The sequence below is a fragment of the Lissotriton helveticus genome, chromosome 1_2, assembly GCF_964261635.1.
Source record: "Lissotriton helveticus chromosome 1_2, aLisHel1.1, whole genome shotgun sequence".
Classification (NCBI taxonomy): Eukaryota; Metazoa; Chordata; class Amphibia; order Caudata; family Salamandridae; genus Lissotriton; species Lissotriton helveticus.
Window position 1 is genome coordinate 179,131,956 of NC_136058.1, and position 12,511 is coordinate 179,144,466.

The following is a 12,511-nucleotide window of genomic DNA, read 5'->3' on the forward strand; positions in this document are numbered from 1 at the left end:
CCATGACAAAAAGATACTGATGGCATGCATTGCTTCACATAGATCAATGGGAGGAGGGGGAGGTGGCTTTGTTGTTGACGATCATATTTGTAACTGTTTGAGATCAAACTACACAGATGTATCATGTAAGAATTGCTTTGTGCTGACTGTTCAGTTTGAAAATAAAAACTAAATAAATAAATTGATGAGCAGATTGTTGTAACTAAATTGAAATTCCTTCCCCTGTTAAAAACGATCTAGCCATTTACATTTTTTTAACAAATTTATTTTCAATCGCCATTGCCGCTGACATTTAAATAAGCAGCATAATTTATCCAGGTATTCAAAATGATCTCAATGAGAAAATGCCTAACACAGGCAGTGCCAATTGGAGTACAAGGGTGCACCCTCTCGTGTTTCCTGTTCTTTTCTTTCAAATACCTCTTGATTAAGATTGTACATGAATTATTTCAATGCCAGGATGTAAGTTAATGTGTATTCTGCCAATACTAACATTTGCTCATACCATCATGGGACTTGTATTTTTGAACCATAAATGCATTTCAATGTTATGTGGAAATCCTGTACATCAATCTATGCACCTATGCATTCCCTGCTGGAGCTGCTGCTTTCTTTCAAATCTTGAGACCCTGACACCTTTTGAGCAAAACAGCAGTACTGCTTGTCACCCCTGCCTGTGCAGAAAGAAATCACAGTCTATGTCCATAATTGGCCAGGCACTTGTGTGTTTCCTCTTCTGCTAAGCAGGTTGATTGGGTAAAAATGGTATATTATCCTTTCTGATACATATATTCAAACACACTTTTTCTTTCCAATCTTCTCCTCAGATAATTAACATTTCAACTCCAAAGTCCGAGATGAGGAGAGCTTTGACTACTATTACACAATGTCAGCAACTACCCCTGACACAACCTGCCAAGCTGGCCTGACTATGTGAAGATGTCTTTCCATTGTCTGTATGCTGTATGCATCTCCTCCCTATCCTGGGGAAGTGCCCCATCTAAAGCTTTCCAATGGAGGCCTTCAGCTGACTCACCACCAGTTATGATATTACTCATCAGTTTTTCACTCAAGCATATTTTATGCTGGCCTGCTAGCCTACTCACTCAATATCTGACCCCTCCACATTTACTCTACCCCACACTACTCCCATTGAGTCCTTTTGGCTCAGTTGTCTGCTTCTATTATCATTTTATTTTGAACATTCAATTGTTGCATATATTTTTCCACATAACTTTTAAAACTTCTTCAAGTCTTAATCTATGGTTACATGCCTGAATAAGAGTACCTAAGGAAAGGTTAAGGTCCACCATTAGCAGTTTATTCTGCACTTCACCAGTTGCCTCAACCAACCCTTCCAGTTTTTCTACAGTATCACGTAACTGATACCGTGCTTGCCTTATGCTTTGTTTATCAGGCGATCGATAGAGTCTGCTCTTTAACCTACCTTGGTGCTAAATCTTGAAATACACAAGAGGAAAATCATATATCACATCCAGAAAGGCTTTAAAAACCAGGTTGTTTGGATGACCAGTCAAAAAAATATTTAAGAATGTTTTAGCGCCAGGAAGCCCTTATCGTACAAGAGTGATTTACAAAACATTAAAAAAACTTGTGAGATTTGCAGGAAACTCAGCAAGTCTCACAATAAAATAAAAATGGCAGAGGGAATTGTTATTAAAAAATAGATCTTGCCTTGGGGAGGGGGTTAATTTTCTTGATTTACTCCTACTCTTGATTGGTTATGGCTATAATGATGTAAACTGTACTATGATACTTGGTGGTGCTCTCCTGATTGTGGGGAACCACTCCTTTCACCCTGCTCAGCTCAATCAATAAAATTTTGTTGTGAAAAAAAAAAATAGATCTTGCCTAAGTTTGAACCCTCCCCATTCTGCCCCCACAGAAACCAAGCGAGCCCTCTATTGGAAGAAAAGTAACCACCATCTTTGAAACCAGTGGGCCTTGGAGACAGTATTCATTCCTAGCAGCTCTGGCTATTCTTCCAGCCCTTGGCCTCAGTTTGCTTTTGAGCTTGAGATGAAGGGTACAAAGCAGAGAAATGAATCTGTGATAGTTAAGGTTATGTATAGTTCCCTTCAGCCCCGGATTGCTAATTATCCTCAGCTGAAAAAATATAAAAATGTCCAATTGTCATATTAAAAAAATGCATATTCCTAATCTGTCTTCAGGTGTGTGTTCTTTAGGTAAACAATTTCTAGGCTGATACTGTCATCTTGAATTAAGATTTTGACATCATTTTGATTGGGCCCGAAGACTGGAATGAAATAAACAAAAAAAGCATGTACTGGTTATAGTTGCCGGATTGTGAACTTTTGGCCCCAAAATGAACAAGCATTGGCAAAGTGAATAGCTCACGCCTGTACGAGAGCTATTGGCTATGATTATGTGTTTTAGCAATGTTCTACAACAGCATGGCTGCTGTTCAGCATGGCTGGAAGATATCGATATGAAGTAAGGTGAGGTGGGTTGGAGTAGAGTGTGGTGGAGTTGGGTAGATTGGAGTGGGGTAGATTGGGGTTGAATGGAGTGGAGAAGACTCGAGTAGAGTGGAGTGGCATAGATTGGGGAGGGAGTGAAGGGGGCGGATTGGAGTTGAGTGAGGTCGATTAGGATAGAGTGGGGTAGATTGGAGTGAGGTTAGTACATTGCAGTGGGATAAATTGTGGAAATGGGGTGGACTGGTATAGATTAGGGTAGATTGGAGTTGAATGCAGAGGGTAAAATTGAAGCGGAGTGGGGTAGATTGGAGTGAGTGGGGTGAATTGGAGGGAGTGGGGTAGATTGGAGTGGAGTGGGGTTGATTGGGGTATATTCGTTTGGAGTGGGATACACTGGGTAGATTGGAGTAGATGTAGCTTAGAGTGGAGTGGGTATATTGGAGTGGAGTACATTGGAGTTGAGTGGGTTAGATTGGAGTGCAGTGGAGTGGGGTAGATTAGAGTGGAGTGGGGTAGATGGGGGTAGAATGGAGTGGGGTAGATTGGGGTAGATTAGAAAGGCATGAGGTAGATTGGACTGTAGTGGTGTGGGGTATGTTACATTGGAGTGGAGCAGATTAGATTTGAGTGGGGTAGATTGGAATAGACTGGTGTATATTACAGTGAGGTGGGGTAGATTTGAGTGGAGCAGTAGATGGGGCAGATTGGTGTGGGCTGGTTGCGGTAGAGTGAAATGGAGTGGAGTGGGGTACAGTGGAATAGGGTAGACTGAAGTGAAGTGGAGTGCTGTAGATTGGGGTGGAGTGGGTTGATTGGAGTGGAGTGGGGTAGATTGGTGTAGATTGGGGTGGAGTGGGGTAGACTGGGGTAGACTGGAGTGGAATGGGGTGGATGGGGTGGAGTGGAGTAGGATACATTGCAGTGTGGCAGATGGAATAGGGTAGATTAGGGAAGGGTGGAGTGGGTGCATTGGGGTATACTAGGTTGCATTGGGGTGTTGTAAGGTAGATTGGAGTGGAGTTGAATGGGATAGATTTAGGTAGATGGATTGAAGAGGGTACATTGGGGTATACTTGAGTGGGGTGGAGCAGATTGTAGTCGAGTGAGGTAGATTAGAGTGGAGGAAGGAGTATTGGAGTGCAGTGGAGTGGGGTAGATTTGTGTAGATTGGGAAAAAGTGGAGTGGGGTAGACTGGAGTGGAATGGGATAGATTGGGGTGGAGTGGAGTAGGGTAGATTGCAATGGGGTAGATTCGGGTAGGGTGGAGTGGGGTGGGGCGAAGACGGCTGCACAGGTGTGTCCGAAATGTTTATGTTACTTACTGGCAGCCGAGCCTAAAGAGTGTGACTGGACTGATTGTCTGGAACGACTATCTGAGTCTACTCTCAGTCTAGTGTACGCTTCAAAACAGACACACACTTTGTACGCGCAGAAAAAAGGCACAGTGTGCAAACACATGCAGTGACACAGATTGCTTTAATATTCTGTACTATTCATTTGGTGCTATAAAAGGAAGTGCCGAACTGTAAAACAAAGTCACAACCTGCCTTAATAATCCATGCTACTTGTTTGGTGCTATGAAAGGAAGCGCCGAAATCCAAAACAAATTATATCAACAACAAACAAACCTGTAGGACGTAAGTTAAAAGCGACTCAATTGTGTAACATGGAAGTGAAAATGACACACAGAAAATGAAAAAAAGTACCCTGAATCACAGCGCGAGCAGTGGAAGGACACTAATCAAATTAAATCAATAAGTACTTATTCCATGCTCCGGAAAACTAAAAGGAGGTGACGTGAGGCATATGGTGGCCAATTAAGAAGCACATAAAAAGAATGACAATCAAGCAGGATAATGGTAAGTAATAGGAGAGCCCCAAGCCATACTTTATATAGTACCCCTTGCAGCAACAGTGCACGCGCGCTGTTAGGCGAGACCTGAAAACGAGAAAGAAAAATCCAACCGAGTTTAGTTGCACCTTGGACTTTATTGTTGGTTTGTCTTGGTGAGTGTTGCTTTATATTCCTTTTTTATTAAACAATGAACAGTACATACTGGCAGCGAGTGGTCTTTGGAAGCAGTTTTGCATAAAGATCCATCTGAAATGCAGCGAGCAAGCTCTACTTCTTCGTGGGGGAGGGGCGGGGTTCAGCATAATTCTCCACCAAAAATATCCTGGAAAATATGGGCTTAGTAGTGCTTCGTAACAGATTACATACATTTGTTAAAAAGCCAAAGGTTCTAAAAGGGCACTCATAAAACCTTTCAGTATGTTTTTTTGTTTTTTTTTACTGTTATATACTTACAAACTTGCCGAAAACACACGACATTGACAAAATCCTGTGTATATATTGTACAAGGTAGCTCATAGGAGGAAGCACGGTGCAGGTGTTTATTGCGTTTCGACTTTTCAAACATGTGCTTCTTAATCGTTGATATTAGTTTGTCCATGTGTCTTTGTGATATTTCGTGTGCGATAGTCACTTAGATCTAGGTTCAATTCCTCAGGTGAGGGGGGGGCGCATATGTTTCCTCGGAATGTGTTCCACTTGCCCCACACCTGCACCCACTTTCGGGGACACCCTCTGTGAATGAATACTGCTTTTTCTGCCATCATTGCTCTGTGTAAGTCATGACACCAGTGCAGATGCAAGAGGGCAGTTGGCACTCCCCAATGTTGTGCGATGTTGCGTTTTGCCAGTGTGATCCCTAGGGCCGCCCAGGCCTGCTCTGCATGATTCAGGTCAGTGGGCTCCCAGATGTTGAGAAGGCATCTCCGTGGTTCTGGAGGAACCTTGAAACCGCAGACCTGGGCGATCGTGGCCATGATTGCCCCCCAATAATGTGCTATGTTGGGACAGTCCCACAACATGTGATAAAAAGTGCCCGTCCGCCCACAACCCCGTAGACATAAAGGTGTGTCAGTCCGCCCGATCTTGTGAAGTGTCGTCCTGGTATAGTATGTCCTGTGTAGTATTTTCAATTACACGAGCTGCAGTCTAGATGGAATTGCCACCTCCCGTGGGGACACTAGTGCCTCCTACCAGTCTTGGTTGTCCATGTCTCCGTGTTCTGCCTGCCATTTCTCTCTCAGAGTGCTTATGGGATCTTGCTGGTTATTTATCAGTTTGCGGTATGTAAGTGAGATTGCTTTTTTTGGTGAGGTGGTCTTTCAGGAGGTGGTCTTTGAGTGGTAAGGACTCGGGGAGATCAGTACCTCGGGGTATGGCTTTGGTAAGGGCATGCTTGATTTGTAGGTATCGGAATTGCTCCGTTTCAGCCATCTGGTATGTTACTCGCAACTGGGCAATTGCCACCGTATCCCCCTTCTTCCATAAGTCCCCAACCCTTGAGATGCCAATAAGATCCCATCTAGTGAATCCTTTACTGTTGCGAAGTGTACCCAGTCTTGGGGTGTCCCAAAGTGGTGTATGTTGCGTGAGTACTCCCTCCCAGCCGAGCACTCGCTGTGATCTTTCAGTATGTTGACGGTGTGCAAAGCAAGCCTTACCCTGATTCACAACCCAAAGATATTGGAAGCAAAATAGAGCATTTCTCAAAACAGCTTACCATGGGTCTAAAAAAGAACAGGTGTTACCGGCCAGAACATACAATGTCATCATGGATGAGCAGGGAACTACCTGATCTTGTACACTTAAGAAAATAACCCGGTCAAAGCATTTTCCTCACTGTAGCTAGTCTTTTAGCACTTTTGTATTAAATATTTGCCAACTGTTACTGCATGCCCACTACACGTGCCCTGTCTGGTGACACAGTCAGTTATCCTGGTCCAAATGCATGATGTGCATGTTAGAGGGTCCTAAAGGGCAGGAATAATCAACATTGGATGACACTGAGTATATACTACTGTCCTCTCCCCGGCACTGTCAACACTATGTAACCCTCACAACCATCACTCATTGGCTGAGCCTGGCAAGTAGCCTGACTGACTGAGGGGTGGAGGGAGAGTCCTTAAGTACGGTACACAGACAAAATATTGAAAATAAAATATCGGAAAGACAAAATATCGAAGTTAAAATATGGAAGGTAAAAAATATTGGGAAGCAAATATATCGGATACAAAAATATCGTAATAGGTAAGTAAGTAGAAATATCGAAAAAAATAATATCGTATGACAAAATATCGACAATACAAAATATCGTGTAGTAATGGAAAAAATAAATAGTGTAGGAAAAAATATAATAATTGTAAATAAAAATTTGATAAAAAGGTCTATATTAAAAAATTACAATATATTTAATATAAAAATATTTTTAAAAAACATATATAGTTTTAGGAGCGGGTTATTGGGTTTATAGGGGATAAGGGTGGGAAGTAATTTAAAAATAAATAATAAATTAATATATATTTGTAAAAAACTTTTTATTAATAATTAATTGGTAAATAATTAATATTAATTAGTTAATTAATTAATATAATTTAGTACATTATTTTATATAATAATTAATTGGTAATTAATGAATATTAATTAGTTAATTAATTAATATAATATCGTACATAATAGTACAAAATTAATAATTGGTAATTAATTATTATTAATTAGTAAATTAATTAATATAATTTTGGACATAATTTTAAATAATAAATAATTGGTAATTAAATAATAATAATTAATTGGTAATTAATTAATATTAACTAGTTAATTAATTAATATAATTTTGTATATATTTTTAAATAATAAATAATTGTTAATTAATTATTATTAATTAGTTAATTAATTAATATAATTTTTTTCATATTTTTAAATAATAATTAATTGGTAATTAATTAATATAAATTAGTTAATTATATTAATTAGCTTCATTTAGTTTAATATATTTTTTTTACTTATTGTAAATTATTTTGGAAAAAATAATATTAATAATTACATTTATTTCTTTACAGCTAATGTGCTAATATATTAACTTTATTGTTATTGTTAATTAATAATTATTTTGTAATTACATAATAATTATTTTTGGGTAAAGGAGTATTGTTAGAGTTCAGGGTCAGTTTTCAGTTCTTGGTTAAAGGGGTATTTTTAGGGTTCATGGTCAGTTTTCAGTTTTTGGGTAAAGGGGTATTTCTTGGGTTCAGGGTTAGTTTACAGTTTTTGGGTAAAGGTTTAGTTTTTGGGTTCAGGGTCAGTTTTCAGTTTTTGGGTAAAGGGGTATTTCTTGGGTTCAGGGTCAGTTTTCAGTTTTTGGGTAAAGGGGTATTTCTTGGGTTCAGGGTCAGTTTTCAGTTTTTGGGTAAAGGGGTATTTCTTGGGTTCAGGGTCAGTTTTCAGTTTTTGGGTAAAGGGGTATTTTTAGGGTTCAGGGTCAGTTTTCAGTTTTTGGGTAAAGGGGTATTTCTTGGGTTCAGGGTCAGTTTTCAGTTTTTGGGTAAAGGGGTATTTTTAGGGTTCAGGGTCAGTTTTCAGTTTTTGGGTAAAGGGGTATTTTTTGGGGTCTGGGTCAGTTTTTAGTTTTTGGGTAAAGGGGTATTTTTAGGGGTCAGGGTCCGTTTTCAGTTTTTGGGTAAAGGGGTATTTTTTGGGTTCAGGGTCAGTTTTCAGTTTTTGGGTTAAGGGGTATTTTTAGGGTTCAGGGTCAGTTTTGGGTTTTTGGGTAAAGGGGTATTTTTAGGGTTCAGGGTCAGTTTTCAGTTTTTGGGTAAAGGGGTATTTTTAGGGTTCAGGGTCAGTTTGGGTTTTTTGGGTAAAGGGGTATTTTTAGGGTTCAGGGTCAGTTTTCAGTTTTTGGGTAAAGGGGTATTTTTAGGGTTCAGGGTCAGTTTTGGGTTTTTGGGTAAAGGGGTATTTTTTGGGTTCAGGGTCAGTTTTCAGTTTTTGGGTAAAGGGGTATTTTTAGGGTTCAGGGTCAGTTTTGGGTTTTTGGGTAAAGGGGTATTTTTAGGGTTCAGGGTCAGTTTTCAGTTTTTGGGTAAAGGGGTATTTTTAGGGTTCAGGGTCAGTTTTGGGTTTTTGGGTAAAGGGGTATTTTTTGGGTTCAGGGTCAGTTTTAATTTAATGTACGCTGGATTTGGTATAGTAATAATTAAATTATTAGAGACCAACATATACTCACATTTAATATACAGTGCAAAATTTCTGATAAGATTGTTACATTATAGTAAGATAATGATACAAATAGTTCAACATGATTGTAGAAACATTATATTTATTTATGTTTCACAAATAAAATGTTATTTCATTACAAAATTCTTTTTATTACATTTGGTTTTATAAACAAATTTTATAAACACAATGATAAGCAACTATACAGAAGCATTATTATTTTCATACTTTTTGTACAAAAATGAATATTATTTATTATCTCTTTTACATATTGTAATTTCATAAAGAAATGTAGAAATAACAAAAGTATTTTTTACACTTTATTTCAATACAGAAAATATTTATTATGTAAGTCACATATTTGTAACACATTTTTCTATTATTATAATTTTTGACAATGTAGTTATATTTCTAGACATTGTTAATATAAATATTATTCTTTTCATAATATGTATTTATTACATTCATTTACATATTTGTTAATCAAATCATTGTAGGATTAAAGTAAATATTTCTTTACAATAATAGAAACTTAATGTTCATTTTTGCATATTTAGTGAAGTCTATATATTATATTTTATACTTGGGACTATTTTATTGCATTTGGGTGCTTTATTTTGTAACCGGGTTAGGTCGTTTTGGGTTATTTGGAAGAAGGGCTGATCGCGGTTGGGAGACACTTCACGTCGCTTCAGGTAAGGTTATTTTATATGTTTTATGTGTATTTTAATGATGTTTTGAGATTAGTGACCTTATATTTTGTGTTGTTGAATGTGAGGGAGGTATGTTTTGGATTTCGAAAACAGATAATTACTTATGGTATATACACGTAGTGTTAGTTAGTTAACTCATTATATATAGAGTGAATTTTATTCTTTTACGGTATATCTACAAGTGAAATAATCTATTTTAATATGTTTGTACCTAATTACTAGCTAATTAATGTGGGTGGGAATGTCTGTTTTCTATGTTTTTGTCATAGGTGTACGCTACATCGGAAGTTCCGTTTTTTTTTAAAGGAAGTGTTTGTTTGTTTAATTCAACACTGCTTTACAAACACTTCTTTACATTTTTCGGTTTTGCTGGAGCGATTCTTTCTATTTTTCAATTTTTTGGGGTTTTTTATGCTTATTCGATGGCTCTGGATAACGTGGATGTCTTAATTTTGGAACAGTTGTATTTTTAAATTTTTTTGGGGGTTAATTTGGCACTACCTGGATTACTTTGGTGGACAAGGAGGTTATTGGATTGACAACATGATTGGTAAGTCCTTGCTTTCTTATTTTGTGTGGGTGGGTAATGTTATTTTTATTATGGAATAGTTTTTTACTTGTTATTTAGTTTTAATGTGTGCATATATTATAATAATATCTCTATATATTGCATACATTAAATACTTTAGAAGCTCACGTTACATATTTTTCCATACTTAGGTGATACTTTTAGTGTTTTATAACATTTTGGGAATTAATTAGAGTAGTGTTTTGGCAATGATATTTAGGTATTCTATGCCTTTTGTACTAGGGTAAAGTTTAACTTGTTCTTCCAGGTACTTGTGCATTTGTTTATTTTGCTTTGATGTTTTAGGGACAAGTTCAGTTACAGATTGGTCCATTCTAAATTCCTGGTAGCTCTGTTCTTTCTGTAGGCATTTAATGAAATGTTCTAGAGTAGGTTTGGTTCTGCCAGTTGATTGTACAAATGCATTGTGCCAACCTTCCACTGCATTGTTAGTTTTTGAATCTCCGTTAAGGGTACTTCTGTAAACGTTCCACCAGGGTATGAGGAATTTGGGATTTCGTCTGTGGCCAGATCTGTGGAGTCTGCCTACCCAGGTGTCTTCAAAGTAGTCCAGAAATGGACTTAATTTAGCTTCATTTTGTTTGTAGAAGGGGCTGTCTATAAGAATGTTGTAGTGTTCAGCTACGTCTGTTTCAGGTACATAAGCAAGTGCAATGAGTTTTTTAATTTGGAAAGCAAAAGATGAGTTTGTAGCATATTCGACACTTAGGGTAGTTTTTTGAAGGTGTCTCCATAAACACTGGTTTAAATGATAATAGCAGCCTTGAATGCAGGTATGGGGGTGGATTTTTATGATAGTTGAGAGCATTGCTTGCTCAAAATCAAGAATGATACTTTCAGGAGAAAAATCATTAGTTTTTTGTTTAATTATATTTATTAACTCCATATATGTGGAATTATTTTTGTTTGGTAATAGTGCATATAGCAAAGGTATGTTGCAGTTGTGGTAGAGGCCATGTATTGTGTATAATTGGAAAAATGGTTTGGGACAGATGTTAAATGTTCCATCCATCATCCAATATTGGCTTTGCTGCAGTTTAACTAAATTCATACTGGTACCAAAAATTATAAGCCTTTTGTCATTGTTTTCGTTGTCGTAAACTATAAATGGTTGTTTATTTAAAGTTATTATTTGGTTAGCAGTTAAATTTATATCCTGATATGTTCTGGGAGATGGTGTTGTAGAAGTAGTAGCTTTTTTAGTTTGTGCTATAGTTCTTTTTAAGGAGAGGATATTTGGCATTTGAGTTGTGGCAGTTTTTGGGATTTTAGGAATGGCTTCTTTTAAAATGACATTTGTTTGCCTTTGGGAACCTGTACTAGCTTCTTTTATATTTTCCAAAGCTGTTCTAACTTCTATTTCAGTAACATTAGGTGGATGATTGTGTTCCCTAGTATACAGTACTGTAGCTTCTTTAGTTGTTGCTCTGCCATAGCACTTGTTAGAATAATATTTACAACATTTCCAATTAACTTGCATGCCATATTGCTTTTCTTGTGTATAAGTGTAACCCATGTAGCATAGTAATAGTTTTCCTTTCTGGCTGGTCACAAATTCGGCTCCTTCGGTCATTTTGTACTTTGTATATCTATAAAATGTATATATAATAGTTAATGTCAAATTAAATGTGATAAATAATCTATGTTAGTGATAAGTAGGAATGTTTATACTTACGTGTTTTTGAATTTACAGCAAAATTAGGAGCTGCTTGCTTCTTTAGTTGGGGATAATTGTTTGTGATGTTGTTGTAGCTGTTATGAAAAACATGAAAGTAGTATATTATTAATTAATGTTTCGGTACATTTGCAATGTTAGAGCTCATTTCTACTACAAAAGTGTATCTTCATGATTCACATTGTGAAGATACTTACATATTTTTTTAGGTTGGTCTTTGCCAGTATAGTTGTTTCTTCAGCTTCTGGAGAGTAGTTTGTAGTGTTATCTTAAATAAAAAAGGACCATATGTATTAGAATAATCACCATGTTGGTATGTTTTTTAATAGATTATCTGATAATTATGTTCTTTAATATACTTACTTTGTGATTATTATCTGTATTATTCAGAATGTGGAGTTCTGTATTATGTCTGTATATCTATTCGTTGTGTTTGCTCTGTAAATAAACAATATATAATAGAACATAATTAGAACAGTTCTAAATGTTAGTATTGTTTTTCCACATTTATTTCAGTTGCATAACACTTACGTAGTAAAATGTATTGGAGAAATAGTACTGATGTCCTTAGTTCATTAGTAGTGCAGTTTTCAGTAGTAGAATCTACAGAAAAAAAGAAATATGTGGGGCAAAAGTCATTATTTCTGTGTGTTTAGATTTATGTGCACATAATGAATCAATGTGAAATTACTTACATAGTTATTAGAATCTGTATTCCTAGGGTTTGTTCACAGTTATTTTGAGTAGAATATTCAGTACTCGTTGTATCTAAAAAAAATAGTTTCATATAATTATTTAGCATGTTAAGTAGTATGAATAGCAAAGGGGCACTGGGTATTTAGCAGGTAAGTAAGTAGTATTAGCAAATAATGCACTTTCTATTTTATTTACTTACTTAGAAGATGTGATAGTAGGTTGATAGTCTGGTTCTTCTAGTTGCTGTGCAGCAATTCGGATAGAGATGAATCTCCTTCAGTGACTTTTGGCAAGTAGTTTGTGCTTAGATT

At 36.7% G+C, this 12,511-nt stretch overlaps 1 protein-coding gene and 1 long non-coding RNA gene across 2 annotated transcripts in view; one reads left to right on the forward strand and one right to left on the reverse strand.

The window, feature by feature from the left end:
* The window catches only part of NRDC (nardilysin convertase), a 2,150,332-nt gene that overhangs the window by 237,256 nt on the left and 1,900,565 nt on the right, over positions 1 to 12,511 (forward strand). The gene's annotated exons all lie outside the window — the stretch shown is intronic.
* LOC144807818 (uncharacterized) lies at positions 11,212 to 11,759 on the reverse strand. The gene is made up of 3 exons (XR_013606459.1): positions 11,702 to 11,759; positions 11,505 to 11,581; positions 11,212 to 11,418 (listed from the first exon to the last, which is right to left on the reverse strand). It is a non-coding gene; the product is annotated as an uncharacterized LOC144807818 (long non-coding RNA).